This window comes from Bos indicus x Bos taurus, chromosome X (assembly GCF_003369695.1).
Source record: "Bos indicus x Bos taurus breed Angus x Brahman F1 hybrid chromosome X, Bos_hybrid_MaternalHap_v2.0, whole genome shotgun sequence".
Taxonomy (NCBI): Eukaryota; Metazoa; Chordata; class Mammalia; order Artiodactyla; family Bovidae; genus Bos; species Bos indicus x Bos taurus.
Genome location: NC_040105.1, coordinates 91,828,532 through 91,844,781, shown reverse-complemented (window position 1 = coordinate 91,844,781; position 16,250 = coordinate 91,828,532). Strand labels below are relative to the sequence as shown.

The 16,250-nt window shown below is 39.4% G+C and overlaps 1 protein-coding gene and 1 pseudogene across 2 annotated transcripts in view; one reads left to right on the top strand and one right to left on the bottom strand.

Moving 5' to 3' along the window:
* The window catches only part of IL1RAPL2 (interleukin 1 receptor accessory protein like 2), a 1,456,614-nt gene that overhangs the window by 840,454 nt on the left and 599,910 nt on the right, over window positions 1–16,250 (bottom strand). The window lies entirely within an intron of this gene.
* Window positions 12,429–12,822, top strand: LOC113886894 (annotated as a pseudogene).

Below are 16,250 nucleotides of genomic sequence, written 5' to 3'. Positions count from 1 at the left end.
TGCTGAGCAGTATTTAACTTCCCACTGTATAGTATTTAACTAAATTACCTCACACCAGTTTTAAAATATATGGTTGCTCTTTTAAAGAATAGCCTTTTCAGTTCCTGTGGATAGTGTGTATACTTGATCATCAGCTTATCTCCTCCAGAACATTTACTATTAAATACAATTTATAATCTGTTTTCTTCCATTATTTTCTATTTTTTAATTGCCTTTCTCACTAGAATTTAATAAATAACATATAAAGGCATTTAAGATTATTAAACTGACATTTTAATTTACATTGCTCAAAGTACGAACGGACAGTTATCTATAGTATGAGTAATATTTACAGAATAGATAGGACATATCATAAAAGTTATCATTAATTAATTACAGAGCTGCCATTCTGGAAATGCAATGTCATTTAGTGCTAACTTGAATGTCATTTAGTGTTAACTTTAAGCTGAGAGAACTTTTAAAAGATAATTAAATTCTTAAGATATTGGAGTACTGCATTTTATATCCAGATAGAATTTTCAAAGCTAACAGAATCTTCACTGGCTGAAATAGGATTCAAAATAGACTAATTCTTACTAACTTAGAGAAATGCTTTTCTTACTCCCTATGAGGGCTCACCCAATCTGTGTCAGAGTTCAGAGAACAAAAAATTTGTCTTGGCTGATGTAATTTAGAGGTTAACAGTGGTAATTTGTGAAAAACAACATCTTAGAACTTTTTCCATTATTGCTTAATCTACTGTGTCAAAAAGTACTTTATTTACAAAGAATTATTTTTCACCTCTCCCATCTCTGTTATGTCAAGGGCCAAAGTGGCTATGAAGACAAACTTCAATTTCTTTTTGGCCTTGGCAGTTCCCTCCTGGAAAACAAGTCACTACTTCACTTCCATAATGTTCTTACCAGGAGAGAAAGGCTGAAGAAAAATTCATGGAAATGGCAAATATAAATGCAGTTTGATCCTGGGTCTAGAATCAGGTGATAGAAGTGAACAGTTAATTATTGTTCTCAAGAGTCAAAGAATAAGAAGGAATAGGATTCAGAAATTTCTTCATTAATATCTCACAGGACAGGGAGATGCTATTTATATTACAGAGCAAAGATAAAAGTATCAATACAACATAAGCAATCATGGGAATAAGAAGGACTAGCACTTGTTGGGTGCCAACATGTGACATGTACTATACACACTTGGTGGTATTTAATCCTCACAATGATCTTGTAGCATGGGAATGGTTAGTCCTAGGTTACAGGTAAGGAAACTAAGATGCAAAGGATTTAATTTCCTTGCCTGAGATTGTTACCAAGTCCAAGCTCATTCTGCTCACTGCACGACAGGCCAATGAGCGTGAGAGACTAGGTGTTGAGACAAGGAAGGAACTTTAATCCGAGAGCCAGCTGACTGAGAATATGGCGGCAGGCTACTGTCTCAAAATAATCATCTTGTGGAGGCCTAGCTGCTAGGTTCTTTTATGGATAAGAGAGGTGGGGAGGTGAGGAAACAAAGTAAAAACACTATTCAATCCTTGAACATGTCCCCTAGAATAGCAAGCCTCAGGCAGGGGAATGTGTTATTTTCATTTCCTTATAGTCCTTTACAGGTGGGAGGCTCAGATTATCTCCCTAAAGTAGGCCCATTATGTATGTTTATAATAACCAAAAAGGGATAAAGTCACAGAAGTAGAACTAGTGTAAATTTAAAATTAACCCTTTCTACATGGTTATAAGATCACATGTGTAGTTAATGGCAAGTCTAGAATTTGAAACTAGGTATTTCTTGTTTCAATGTCCCCAGTCTAGCTATGAAATTTCCATAAGGAATTCAGTAACGTTTCAGTTCAGTTGCTCAGCTGTGTCCAACTCTTTGCGACCCCATGTACTGCAACATGTCAGACCTCCCTGCCCATCACAAACTCCGAGAGTTTACTCAAACTCATGTCCTTTGAGTTGGTGATGCCATCCAACCATCTCATCCTCTGTTGTCCCCTTCTCCTCCCAACTTCAATCTTTCCCAGCAACAGGGTCTTCAAATGAGTCAGTTCTTCGCATCAGATGGCCATAAGTATTGGAGTTTCATTTTCAACATCAGTCCTTCTGATGAATATTCATGGCTGATTTCCTTTAGGATGGACTGGTTGGATCTCCTTGCAGTCCAAGGGATTCTCAAGAGTCTTCTCCAACACCATAGTTCAAAAGCATCAATTCTTTGGCGCTCAGCTTTTTTATAGTCCAACTCTCACATCCATTCATGATTATCAGAAAAACCATAGCCTTGACTAGATGGACTTTTGTTGGCAAAGTAATGTCTCTGCTTTTTAATATGCTGTCTAGGTTGGTCATAACTTTTGTCCCAAAGAGTAAGCGTCTTTTAATTTCATGGCTGCAATCACCATCTGCAGTGATTTGGAGCCCCAAAAAATAAAATCTGACACTGTTTCCCAATCTATTTGCCATGAAGTGATGGGACCAGATGCCATGATCTTAGTTTTCTGAGTGTTGAGCTTTAAGCCAACTTTTTCACTCTCCCCTTTCATTTTCATCAAGAGGCACTTTAGTTCTTCTTTGCTTTCTGCCATGAGGGTGGTGTAATCCACATATCTAAGGTTATTGATATTTCTCCCAGCAATCTTGATTTCAGCTTGTGCTTCATCCAGCCCAGCATTTCTCATGATGTACTCTGCATATAAGTTAAATAAGCAGGGTGACAATATACAGCCTTGACATACTCCTTTTCCTTTTTGGAACCAGTCTGTTGTTCCATGTCCAGTTCTAACTATTGCTTCCTGATCTGCATACAGGTTTCTCAAGAGGCAGGTCAGGTGGTCTGGTATTTCCATCTCTTTCAGGATTTTCCACAGTTTATTGTGATTCACACAGTCAAAGGCTTTGGCATAGTCAATAAAGCAGAAGTAGATGTTTTTCTGGAACTCTCTTGCTTTTTCAATGATCCAACAGATGTTGGCAATTTGATCTCTGGTTCCTCTGCCTTCTCTAAAACCAGCCTGAACATCTGGGACAACATGGCAACTAAGGGCATGGCAACATGGGCAAAGAAGGGTTGCTGGGTGCTGAATAGAGCCCAGGCAAACAAGTGGGCTCTTAAAATACATAACCAGATGGAAAGGAACTGACTCTCCTATTACCTGAAAATTAGAATATACACAGAAAAACCGTGGGTCATTAATTGGGGCATGTTAACACAATGAAACAAATGAATAACAACGGACCCTAGAGTAAGTGGTTCTCAAATGGAAATGGATGGAATTCCAGTGTCCCTTCTTGAGAATCTGATGAATAATAAGAACTTGCTCCCTAGAAAAATAGCTCTATATAATACAACATTTTAAAAAACAAGGTCAGGGCCTTTTGGGTCTCCCTGAAGTCCCATGTTATAGACTACATCATTGCTGAAAATCCTTCTTATTTCCCTACATTGATGTTCTTTGCCATAGGACTTTGTAGCTCCTCTGACTCAAAGCAGAGAATATTTCCTTGCCCATTTTTGTTGGCCTTGGCCATGTGATTTGCTTTGTACAATATAAGGGCCATAACACAATTTTCAAATATGGTCTTTAATAGCCACTGCATACTTCTGCTTATCCCTCTGGCATTCCTTCCATTACCATGAGAAGAAGATGCCCCAGGTGGCCTTTTGGTCCAAGATGGATTCGAAATATATCTAGTAAACCTAAGCTCAACCTGCAGCTTGGAGCTAAGCCCAGATGAGCCCAGCCTAGATCAGCCAATCTCCAGTTGACCAGTTGACTTACAAATGTAAAAAAGAGAATAAATGATTACTGTTTTTAAGTCAGTGAGTTTTGTAGTGGTTTTAATGCAGTAAAGTTGCAGAAATATTTTTTTTCTTTTTTTTTAAGGTTTTTATTTTTTTTATGGTTATATTTTTTTTAATTATTATTTTTTTTTACTTTACAATTTTGTATTGGGTTTGCCATACATCAACATGCATCCACCACGGGTGTACACATGTTCCCCATCCTGAACACCCCTCCCACCTTTCTCCCCATACCATCCCTCTGGGTCATCCCAGTGCACCAGCCCCAAGCTTCCTGTATCCTGCATCAAACCTGGACTGGCAATTCATTTCTTATATGATATTATACATGTTTTAATGCCATTCTCCCAAATCATCCCCTCCTCCCTCTCCCATGGAGTCCAAAAGACTGTTCTATACATCAGTGTCTCTTTTGCTGTCTCGCATACAGGGTTGTCGTTACCATCTTTCTAAATTCCATATATATGCATTAGTATACTGTATTGGTGTTTTTCTTTCTGGCTTACTTCACTCTGTATAACAGGCTCCAGTTTCATCCACCTCATTAGAATTGATTCAAATGTATTCTTTTTAATGGCTGAGTAATACTCCATTGTGTATATGTACCACAGCTTTCTTATCCATTCATCTGCCGATGGACATCTAGGTTGCTTCCATGTCCTGGCTATTATAAACAGTGCTGCGATGAACATTGGGATACACGTGTCTCTTTCAATTCTGGTTTCCTCGGTGTGTATGCCCAGCAGTCTATCACACTCATTCATAGAACATCTTCCCCTCAAGAGTCTATATAAACTAAGAACCTCTGCTCTACAATTTTTTATTATATAAGCCCAGTGTGCTTCTCTATGCTGAATATGCATTTTTGAAAATTACTGTCTGAATTCAAATTTATACAAATCAAACTCTATGTTTCCCACCCACTTACATTATAATATCTCAGTGTTTTATCCTCAGTTCAATGATCATCACCTAGCAGCAATTCCTAACACTCCAGGCATTTGTCTTTCTGCTCCTCAGTTTTTTTTTTTTTTTTTCTGTTAAGTAGTCAATGATCAAGAAACATATATTTAAAAGTATGAAGGGAGAACTTCTTTAAAGGAACCCTGCAGTGAATCCATTTGTAAGTTGAAGAATCTCTGTAATGGGAACAATCTTCTCTTTATTTATCTCTTTGGTAAGCTTAAATTTTTGACACCTGGTTCTCTAAAAGCAGAGTGCTTAAATTACTAAGCCTGCTTCTAGGCAAAGGGCATATTTATCTTGATATAAAATAAATAATATCATTTGTTACATTTTGGTTGCTGAAAATTTAATATGATGCTTAGATCTATGAGCAGTGTTTATATAAATATCCTTGCAACAGAAGTCAAGGTATATAACTGAGACGCCTCCATTTCTGGCCTACATTTCCTTCTAGGAAGAAATGAAACCAAATAGACAAAGTAAGGTTTGGCATAGTCCATTGCATTTAGATGCTCAATTTATATTTATGGAATTAAATTGGAAGAAAACAAAAATAGGTTCTGGCTCCAGTTCTGTCACCTAATAACTGTGTGACTATAGGAATCTGGATACGTTGTGAGGAGAAAGAACATTCTAGGCAGAGAAATGGTCTGCACAAGGACATAAAAGAATGAATACGCATGAGGTATTCAGTGAGCAGGGCCTCCCTGGTGGCTCAGTGGTAAAGAATCTATCTGCAATTCAGAAGCCACAGGAGACATGGGCTTGATCCCTGTATGGGGAAGATCCCTGGGATACTAGCAACCCACTGCAGTATTCTCACCTGGAGAATCTCCATTGGCAGAGGAGCCTGGCGGACTATAGTCCATAGGGTTGCAAAGAGTTGAACATGACTAAAGTGACTTAGCACTCACACATTCAGTGAGCAATGAGGAGACCAGCCAGACCAGCAAAAGGCTGTAAAGGTAAGAAGGAAGGCACAAGAACACATAATCACATGGCATAATATTCTGGACACATCACCTACAGATTCACAGTGAATACCTGAAATGTTGGGTCAGTTTTCCTCAGAAGACAGAAAGAACCAGGTGGAATCAGAGAGACTGCCTTTTGTGTTTCCATTCATACTCTTAATTTAAAATCCAGGGGTAATTTCCTTTTTCTATGGATCATTCCGTAAGGGAAGATAATTTTCTGAAGCTGAGAACAATCAAAATAAAATGTGTAATAATATTCAAAGTAGAAATATTATTGACACTATAGCACATATGTCACTCAATAGAAAGACACAGGAAAATATATTCAGGAGCAATAAACTTCAAGTTAAATAAATAGCATTAAAGCTTATAACAAAATTACAGACAAGTAATTCCAGCTCTCTCAAGGGTCTTACTTTACTTCAAGGAAAACATCTTCCAATTATCATAAAAAGCCCTCTCCAATTTTCACAGTTCATCTATAATAGGCTGATTGCAAATGTAAAGTGTATGACTCAGGTAGTGCTGAATAGTTAGCTATAACTATAACCTCCTGTGTAATGACAAGCAATCGGAATAGCAATATTACTACTTAAGCTATTTAATTCAGATTGCTTAGCATTTATGCTAATTTTTCTGCTGGAGGGGAAAAAACACAAAAACATGAAAATAAACAAGTATATTCTGATTATTAATCTTACATCACACAAAAATATCTACCGAAAAAGAAATCAATAGCAGGAAAAGAAGCATAATAATTCTTTGACTACAGTGCTAATAGGAGAGTATCATTTTCTTAAATATATTTCCCACATTATCATCAATGGAGTGCCTGCAGGGGGAAATAATAAAAAAAAAGAACAAAAGAAAATGTTCAGCTCAGAGATTAAGACAAAGAATTCAAGAAAAGGCTTGAAGATGTCTGACCATTAATAACCTTCATGAGTGGGGAGTGGGGTGAAAGCCAATTTTAAAATGTCGTTATATAGTGTCATTATGCAAAATCAGTAGGGAGTAAAGAGAGCTGGCTTCATGCCTTGCTTGTTAAGAGTTAAGCGCAGTGCAGACTTTTCTACCTAGACATGCAGGTAGCAATACAGGCTGATTTTGGACAGGTCAACTAGTTTTTGGAGCAAACTTGAATTTTACAGGAATGCTCATATCCTTAAGAGGCAAAGTGGCCTCCACAAGAACATATCATTAAGTCTTTTGAGACTCTTTTATCATTTCATTCATAAACCCACCCATTTACTGATTCTCTACTATATGCCAGTCACTGCTAGGTCTCAGCCTTCAAGGAGCTTACCTTCTAGTAGGGTAGACAGCTATCCAGGTAAAGGAAAGAGAGATCACATCTACTTAGAAGATGGAGGTGAGGAGAATTGGGAGGAAGTCAGTATTGTCTTCAAAGATGAAGAGACCATTGAGTTAAGACTTGAAAGGCAAAGAAGGGTTTTCCAGGTAGCCAAGAAGAAATTCAAAGTAGAGGAAATAAAATCTAAGAAGTATAACCAACTATGGTGTTTAGAGGGAACTGCAATTATACCTAATTGGGTTTAATCCAAAACTTTCATTTACCTTGAAAAATTCAGTATAGCCCAAACACTCTAGAACCTGGTAACTTTCAATAAATTAGGTTTTACAATATCCAAGTCCTATATATGCAACATCACATCACAGATAAATAATCTGATTTCAGTGAAGTTGCTCAGTCGTGTCTGACTCTTTGAGACCCCATGAATCACAGCACGCTAGGCTTCCCTGTCCGTCACCAACTCCCGGAGTTTACTCAAACTCATGTCCAACGAGTCGGTGTTGCCATCCAGTCATAGCATCCTCTGTCGTCCCCTTCTCCTGCTGTCCCCAGTCCCTCTCAGCATCAGGGTCTTTTGCAATGAGTCAACTCTTCACATGAGGTGGCCAAAGTATTGGAGTTTCAGCTTCAGTATCAGTCCTTCAAATGAACACCCAGGACTGACCTCCTTTAGGATGGACTGGTTGGATCTCCTTGAAGTCCAAGGGACTCTCAAGAATCTTCTCCAACACCACAGTTCAAAAGCATCAATTTTTTGGTGCTCACCTTTCTTCACAGTCCAACTCTCACATCCATACATGACTACTGGAAAAACCATAGCCTTTACTAGACAGACCTTTGTGGACAAAGTAATGTCTGTGCTTTTTAATATGCTGTCTGGTGCTGCTGCTAAGTCGCTTCAGTCATGTCCGACTCTGTGCAACCCCATAGACGGCAGCCCACCAGGCTTCCCTGTCCCTGGGATTCTCCAGGCAAGAACACTGGAGTGGGTTGCCATTTCCTTCTCCAATGTGTGAAAGTGAAAAGTGAAAGTGAAGTCGCTCAGTCGTGTCCAACTCTTCGCGACCCCATGGACTGCAGCCTACCAGGCTCCTCCGTCCATGGGATTTTCTAGGCAAGAGTAATGGAGTGGCTTGCCATTGCCTTCTCCGAATATGCTGTCTAGGTTGGTCATAACTTTCCTTCCAAGGAGTAAGCGTCTTTTAATTTCATGGCTGCAATCATCATCTGTATTGACTTTGGAGCTGCCAAAATAAAGTCTGACACTGTTTCCCCATCTATTTGCCATGAAGTGATGGGACCAGATGCCATGATCTTAGTTTTCTGAATGTTGAGCTTTAAGCCAACTTTCTTCCCTCCCATCTTTCACTTTCATCAAGAGGCTTTTGAGTTCCTCTTCACCTTCTGCCATAAGGGTGGTGTCATCTGCATATCTGAGGTTATTGAGATTTCTCCCGACAATCTTGATTCCAGCTTGTGCTTCTTCCAGTCCAGCGTTTCTCATGATGTACTCTGCATATAAGTTAAATAAGCAGGGTGACAATATACAGCCTTGACGTACTCCTTTTCCTATTCGGAACCAGTCTGTTGTTCCATGTCCAGTTCTAACTGTTGCTTCCTGACCTGTGTATAGGTTTCTCAAGAGGCAGGTCAGGTGGTTTGGTATTCCCATCTCTTTCAGAATTTTCCACAGTTTATTGTGATCCACATAGGCAAAGGATTTGGCATAGTCAATAAAGCAGAAATAGATGTTTTTCTGGAACTCTCTTGCTTTTTCCATGATCCAGCAGATGTTGGCAATTTGATCTCTGGTTCCTCTGCCTTTTCTAAAACTGGCTTGAACATCTGGAATTTCATGGTTTGCATATTGCTGAAGCCTGGCTTGTAGAATTTTGAGTATTACTTTAGTAGTGTGTGAGATGCGTGCAATTGTGCGGTAGTCTGAGCATTCTGTGTGATTGCCTTTCTTTGGGATTGGAATGAAAACTGACATTTGCCCGTCCTGTGGCCACGGCTAAGTTTTCCAAATTTGCTGGCGTATTGAGTGCAGCACTTTCACAGCATCATCTTTCAGGATTTGAAATAGCTCAACTGGAATTCCATCACCTCCACTAGCTGTGTTCGTAGTGATGCTCAACTAAGGCCCACTTGAATTCACATTCCAGGATGTCTGGCTCTAGGTCAGTGATCACACCATCATGATTATCTGGGTCGTGAAGCTCTTTTTTGTACAGTTCTTCTGTGTATTCTTGCCACGTCTTCTTAATATCTTCTGCTTCTGGTAGGTCCATACCATTTCTGTCCTTTATCAAGCCCATCTTTGCATGAAATGTTCAACAGCAAAAGAAACAGAAGCATAAAATACCTCCAAGCAGCTTCAAATATGTCTGGATCCTATGAAGACCAGAGGCTATTGATAATCTTCCATGTTAAGGTTCAGGTTCAAGACTTTCTCATAGACTTTGAGGAATGTTTTCAAAATCTAATTTTAATGATACATATTTCTTGTGTGCATACATTGAAAACCTCATGGGCCACTGTTCCCAGAAATTCTCTCTCCCTCTCCAGTTAGGGAAATAGAGTTACCACTTCTTTCTTGCCATAACTCTAGAGCAAGGGGCAGGTGAATAGTGTGTAGAAATTCACAAGAGTATACTCTTAGCCTGTTTTCCAAATCACTGTATAATTCACTGGTTCATACAGCTGTCTTGTTCTAAAGAATACATAGCTAGTTTAACTTCTTAGTCAATGTCAGAAGGTATCAAGCTAACTAAAGATCTTTTAAAAAAATAAATGTATTCAAAGCAATATCATGTTGCTAGTGTAGTCCTTTGGGATAAAGTTAATCATTCTAGACTCAATGTGTTTTTACCTCAGATGCTCTGTGAGAGAGTACTAAAAAACAATTTGGACAAATGGTTGTTGAGTCTATTCTTCACATAGCCAAGCTCACTCCTGATTTGTGGACAGTTTCCAGTAGTACAGTGGGGGGACAAAGAAATTCTAGTGGAGATCAAACTAGCTTCCTTTTTTACTCATGGAAGGCAACCCATAGTATGATTTGCCAAAAAAAAAAAAATAAATAAATAAATGAAATAGCCTTTTTCAAATGGTCATTCGAGATAAACTAGGAAAAGCCCGAGAGCCTATCTTCACCACATTATTCCTATATGGAACCCTTACATTCTCTCACTCAGGGCCCTCCTCTTTCTCCTGGCCAAAAATGTTTCTGCAGAAGATGGCATGCACACATTTAGCGTCTTTGAGTTGCTGTTTGTTGATTCACTTGATCTCTTATATGTGTGCTCACAGTAGTACTATGTTTCTTAGACATCAAGTTCCCAGAGGGCAGAGGTTCTATCTCTGCCATTTCTTAGTATAATTAATGTATCATGAAACAGCATGAACAGCAAGGTGCTTAATCAATGCCTTAATGCATTGGGATTAGTGTATAATTAGGGTAACCAAGTAATTGATCAAAGTGGGGCACTTCTGAGAGCCAAGTGGGACACTATTAATTATGTTTAGTTCAGTTCAGTTGCTCAGTCGTGTTGGACTCTTTGCAACCCCATGGACTGCAATATACCAGGCTTCCCTGTATACCACCAATTCCCAGAGCTTGCTCAAACTCATGTCCATCATGTCGGTGATGCCATCCAACCATCTCATCCTCTGTTGTCCCCTTCTGCCTTCAGTCTTCACTGGCATCAGGGTCTTTTCTAATGTAGTCAGTTAAATACGTTAGGACAAGAGATATGAACCAGGACTGTTCTCAGCAAACTGTGAAGATATTGTCACTCTTCTGACCCAAAACAAGGATTATCCCTTGCAATAGCCAGATTGATTTCTCATGATCATGAATAACACAGTATTTTGAGTTGGACATTACTTCCGAATGGAAAAAAAGTATATACAGAATGACTACAAAAGAATAAAATTAAGTGTTTTCACTCATATATACAATATCATATATACTGATATTGTAGATAGATATTGTAGATGTCAGTTACCCCTCTTACACTAATTTTTAAGCTATATCTATTAATATTAGTATGAATCAAGATTGCCAGGAGAAATATCAATAACCTCAGATATGCAGATGATACCACCCTTATGGCAGAAAGTGAAGAGGAACTAAAAAGCCTCTTGATGAAAGTGAAAGGGAGAGTGAAAAAGTTGGCTTAAAGCTCAACATTCAGAAAACTAAGATCATGGCATCTGGTCCCATCACTTCATGGCAAATAGATGGGGAAACAGTGGAAACAGTGTCAGACTTCATTTTTCTGGGCTCCAAAATCACTGCAGATGGTGACTGCAGCCATGAAATTAAAAGACACTTACTCCTTGGAAGGAAAGTTATGACCAACCTAGATAGCATATTCAAAAGCAGAGACATTACTTTGCCAACAAAGGTTCGTCTAGTCAAGGCTATGGTTTTTCCAGTGGTCATGTATGGATGTGAGAGTTGGACTGTGAAGAAGGCTGAGCGCCAAAGAATTGATGCTTTTGAACTGTGGTGTTGGAGAAGACTCTTGAGAGTCCCTTGGACTGCAAGGAGATCCAACCAGTCCATTCTGAAGGAGATCAGCCCTGGGATTTCTTTGGAAGGAATGATGCTGAAGCTGAAACTCCAGTACTTTGGCCACCTCATGCGAAGAGTTGACTCATTGGAAAAGACTCTGATGCTGGGAGGGATTGGGGGCAGGAGGAGAAGGGGATGGCAGAGGATGAGATGGCTGGATGGCATGACTGACTGGATGGACGAGAGTCTGAGTGAACTCCGGGCGTTGGTGATGGACAGGGAGGCCTGGTGTGCTGCGATCCATGGGGTCGAAAAGAGTTGGACACGACTGAGCGACTGATCTGATCTGATCTGATGACACCTCATCCCAAATCTGATGAAGGTAGGTACATATAAGCAATGAGTAAATGGTTAGGAAAAAATATCGAAAAGTTCTTACAATAGGCTTTATTTAAAGGTTGTCACAAAGAGACTAGTTCATCAAGCATATTTGCATTACCAGGAATAAAATTCATTTTTCATTAATTTGCATTTTAAGTCTGTAGCCAAATTTTAATGCATTTATCAAAGGAGAAGCCATGAATTAGCTTTTTCAAGAGAGGGTTAACCAGCTTTAAAAAAATAGATCTGATATCTATTCTTCTTTCTTTTTAATTCCTTTACATATTTATTTTATCTGATTATACATCAAGTACTCTAGCAGTTACATGCTTAAATTCTCTAGGAAAATCTCTCAAACAAAACCTTTCACTGAGCTCTTTGAGGAAGACACAACACCGCTGCAGTGGAGCTCCGTACTGTCTGCTCCTGCTCCTGACTCACTGCTGTTCTCTCTCGTGGAACAAGTTGGTCAGGAAGCCACACCCCAGCCATGGCCTTTAAAGATACCGGCAAGACTCCTCTGGAGCCAGAGGTGGCCATTCATTGGATTAGGATCACCCTCTCCAGTCACAACGTGAAGTCTCTGGAGGTGTTGCTGATCTGATCAGAGTCGAAGGAAAAGAATCTCAAAGTGAAAGGACCAGTTCACATGCCTACCAAGACTCTGAGAATAACTACAAGGAAAACTCCTTGTGGTGAAGGTTCTAAGACTTGGGATCGATTCCAAATGAGGATCCACAAGCGACTCATTGACCTGCGCAGCCCTTCTGAAACTGGCAAGCAGATCAGTTCCATCAGTACTGAGCCAGGAGTTGAGGTGGAAGTCACCATTGCCGATGCCTAAATCAGCCTTTTTAATAAATCGATAATCGTTTTTTTTTTTTTTTTTTTAAAAAGCTTTTGCTGAAATTGAGTTAACAAAAGATATATCTGGTTGTCTGACATTAAGCTGAGAATGACCACTTAAAGATGTATCTCAGAATCGAATCCCCTTTGGTGTATTTTCTGTTTGTTCTCTTCCCTGTTCTTGCCATAGTACTAAGATAACAACAGATCATAAGACTAACAAAAATAATGGAGAGAAAATCCAGAGTGTGATTAAAATAATTTGGTTCTGGAACTGGCTAAATAGATGAAAGGTGATGTCTGAAGTGCTTTTTCTATTATGCCATTTGTTAAGGTCATTTTAATAACCGGACAGAGAAGCCCGGAGGGTTACAATCCATAGGATCACAAAGAGTTGGACACTACTAAGTGACTAAGCACAGAAAAGCACATGGATACATTAAGTCCTCCCCTGATTCTTCCAACCACAGGAGCATAAACATCTAATATGATCTTTGTTTTTTTTTTTTTTTCTTTTTGACAGCTTACAAAGGGGTGAGGAAGAGGTGGAGAAGCACAATATTTTAAATGGAATTTTCAAATTAATTCAGGACAAAAGCCCAAAGCTTCAGCCAAGGTATTTGAAAGGCAATACAGCAATAGGTCAACTCTAGATTTTTGTTTTCCTAATTCTGACTTGAAATAAGAATTAGAAAATATATCCTTCTATTTCACTTTTCAGTTCAGTTCAGTCACTTCAGTTCAGTTGCTCAGTTGTGTCCAACTCTTTGCAATCCCATGAACCACAGGACGCAGCACGCCAGGCCTCCCTGTCCATCACCAACTCCCGGAGTTCACCCAAACCCATGTCCATCGAGTCGGTGATGCCATCCAACCATCTCATCCTCCGTCATCCCCTTCTCCTCCTGCCGTCAAACGTTCCCAGTATCAGGGTCTTTTCAAATGAGTCAGCTCTTTGCATCAGGTGGTGAAAGTATTGGAGTTTCAGCTTCAAATTTAGTCCTTCAAGTGAACACTCAAGACTGATCTCCTTTAGGATGGACTGGTTGGATCTCCTTGCAGTCCAAGGGACTCTCAAGAGTCTTCTCCAACACCACAGTTCAAAAGCATCAATTCTTCTGCACTCAGCTTTCTTTATAGTCCAGCTCTCACATCCATACATGACCACTGGAAAAACCATAGCTTTGACTAGATGGACCTTTGTGGACAAAGTAATGTCTCTGGTTTTTAATATGCTGTCTAGGTTGGTCATAACATTCCTTCCAAGGAGTAAGCATCTTTTAATTTAATGGCTGCAGTCACCATCTGCAGTGATTTTGGAGCCCAGAAAAATAAAGTCAGCCACTGTTTCCAATGTTTCCCCATCTGTTTGCCATGAAGTGATGGGACCAGATGCCATGATCTTAGTTTTCTGAATGTTGAGCTTTAAGCCAACTTTTTCACTCTTCTCTTTCACTTTCATCAAGAGGCTTTTTAGTTCCTCTTCACTTTCTGCCATAAGGTGGTGTCATCTGCATATCTGAGGTTATTGATATTTCTCCCAACAATCTTGATTCCAGTCTGTGCTTCATCCAGCCCAACGATTCTCATGATGTACTCTGCATATAAGTTAAATAAGCAGGGTGATAATATACAGCCTTGATGTACTCCTTTTCCTATTTGGAACCAGTCTGTTGTTCCATCTCCTGTTCTAACTGTTGCTTCCTTATCTGCATACAGGTTTCTCAAGAGGCAGGTCAGGTGGGCTGGTATTCCCATCTCTTTCAGAACTTTCCACAGTTTATTGTGATCCACACAGTCAAAGGCTTTGCCATAGTCAATAAAGCAGAAATAGATATTTTTATGGAATTCTCTTACTTTTTCAATGATCCAGCAGATGTTGGCAATTTGATCTCTGGTTCCTCTGCCTTCTCTAAAACCAGCTTGAACATCTGGAAGTTCACAGTTCACGTATTGCTGAAGCCTGGCTTGGAGAATTTTAAGTATTACCTTACTAGCATGTGAGATGAGTGTAATTGTGCGGTAGTTTGAGCATTCTTTGGCATTGCCTTTCTTTGGGACTGGAATGAAAATTGACCTTTTCCAGTCCTGTGGCCACTGCTGAGTTTTCCAAATTTGCTGGCATATGGAGTGTAGCACTTTTATAGCATCATCTTGTAGGATTTGAAATAGCTCAGCTGGAATTCCACTACTTCCACTAGCTTTGTTCATAGTGGTGCTTCCTAAGGCCCACTTGACTTCACATTCCAGGATGTCTGGCTTTAGGTGAGTGATCACACCATAATTATCTGGGTCATGAAGATCTTTTTTGTATAGTTCTTCTGTGTATTCTTGCCACCTCTTCTTAATATGTTCTGCTTCTGTTAGGTCCCTACCATTTCTGTCCTTTATTTTACCTATATTTGCATGAAATGTTCCCTTGGTATCTTTACTTTTCTTGAAGAGATCTCTAGCCTTTCCCATTCTATTGTTCTCTATTTCTTTGCACTGATCACTGAGGAAGGCTTTCTTATCTCTCCTTGCTATACTTTGGAACTCTGCATTCAAATGGGTATATCTTTCCTTTTCTCCCTTGCTTTTCATTCCCCTTCTTTTCACACCTATTTGTAAGGCCTCCTCAGACAGCCATTTTGCTTTTTTGCATTTCTTTTTCTGGGGAATGTCTTAATTCCTGTCTCCTATACAATGTCACGAACCTCCATCCATAGTTCATCAGGCACTATGTCTATCAGATCTAGTCCCTTAAATCTATTTCTCACTTCCACTGTATAATCATAAGGGATTTGATTTAGGTCATACCTGAATGGTCTAGTGGTTTTCTCCACTTTCTTCAATTTAAGTCTTATTTTGGCAATAAGGAGTTCATGATATGAGCCACAGTCAGCTCCTGGTCTTGTTTTTGCTGACTTTATAGAGTTTCTCCATCTTTGGCTGCAAAGAATATAATCAATCTGATTTCAGTGTCGAGCATCTGGTGATGTCCATGTGTAGAGTCTTGTCTTGTCTTGTTGGAAGAGGGTGTTTCTACTTTTAAATTCAGTTTAGCTTGGTGTCACTTGCAACTGTGAATGTTATATTCACAAGCATATACATACTTGCCCCTCATTAGGCATGCTGCATGAGGCATATGAGCCTCAGAGTAGTACTCATGGCATAAAATCAACACCAGTGACCCTAAGAAATCTCTTTTGTTCTACCAGACCTGTACTGATTTTTCCAACTTGTGTTAACACTATCTCACTCTTACTTATATCCTTTCTAAATATCTGTGCATGGAGCCACACAAGCACACACCCAGTGAGATTCACCACCCAAACCAGCTTCCATGGAAACCAATTACCTCACTTATTGAAAATTAAGGCTTCCTGTTTCCTGAAGAATTTTCTTTGCCATCCTCTTCCTCTACCCAACACCACCACAACCTATCACTTTCAGATCCTAAAACCAAGAA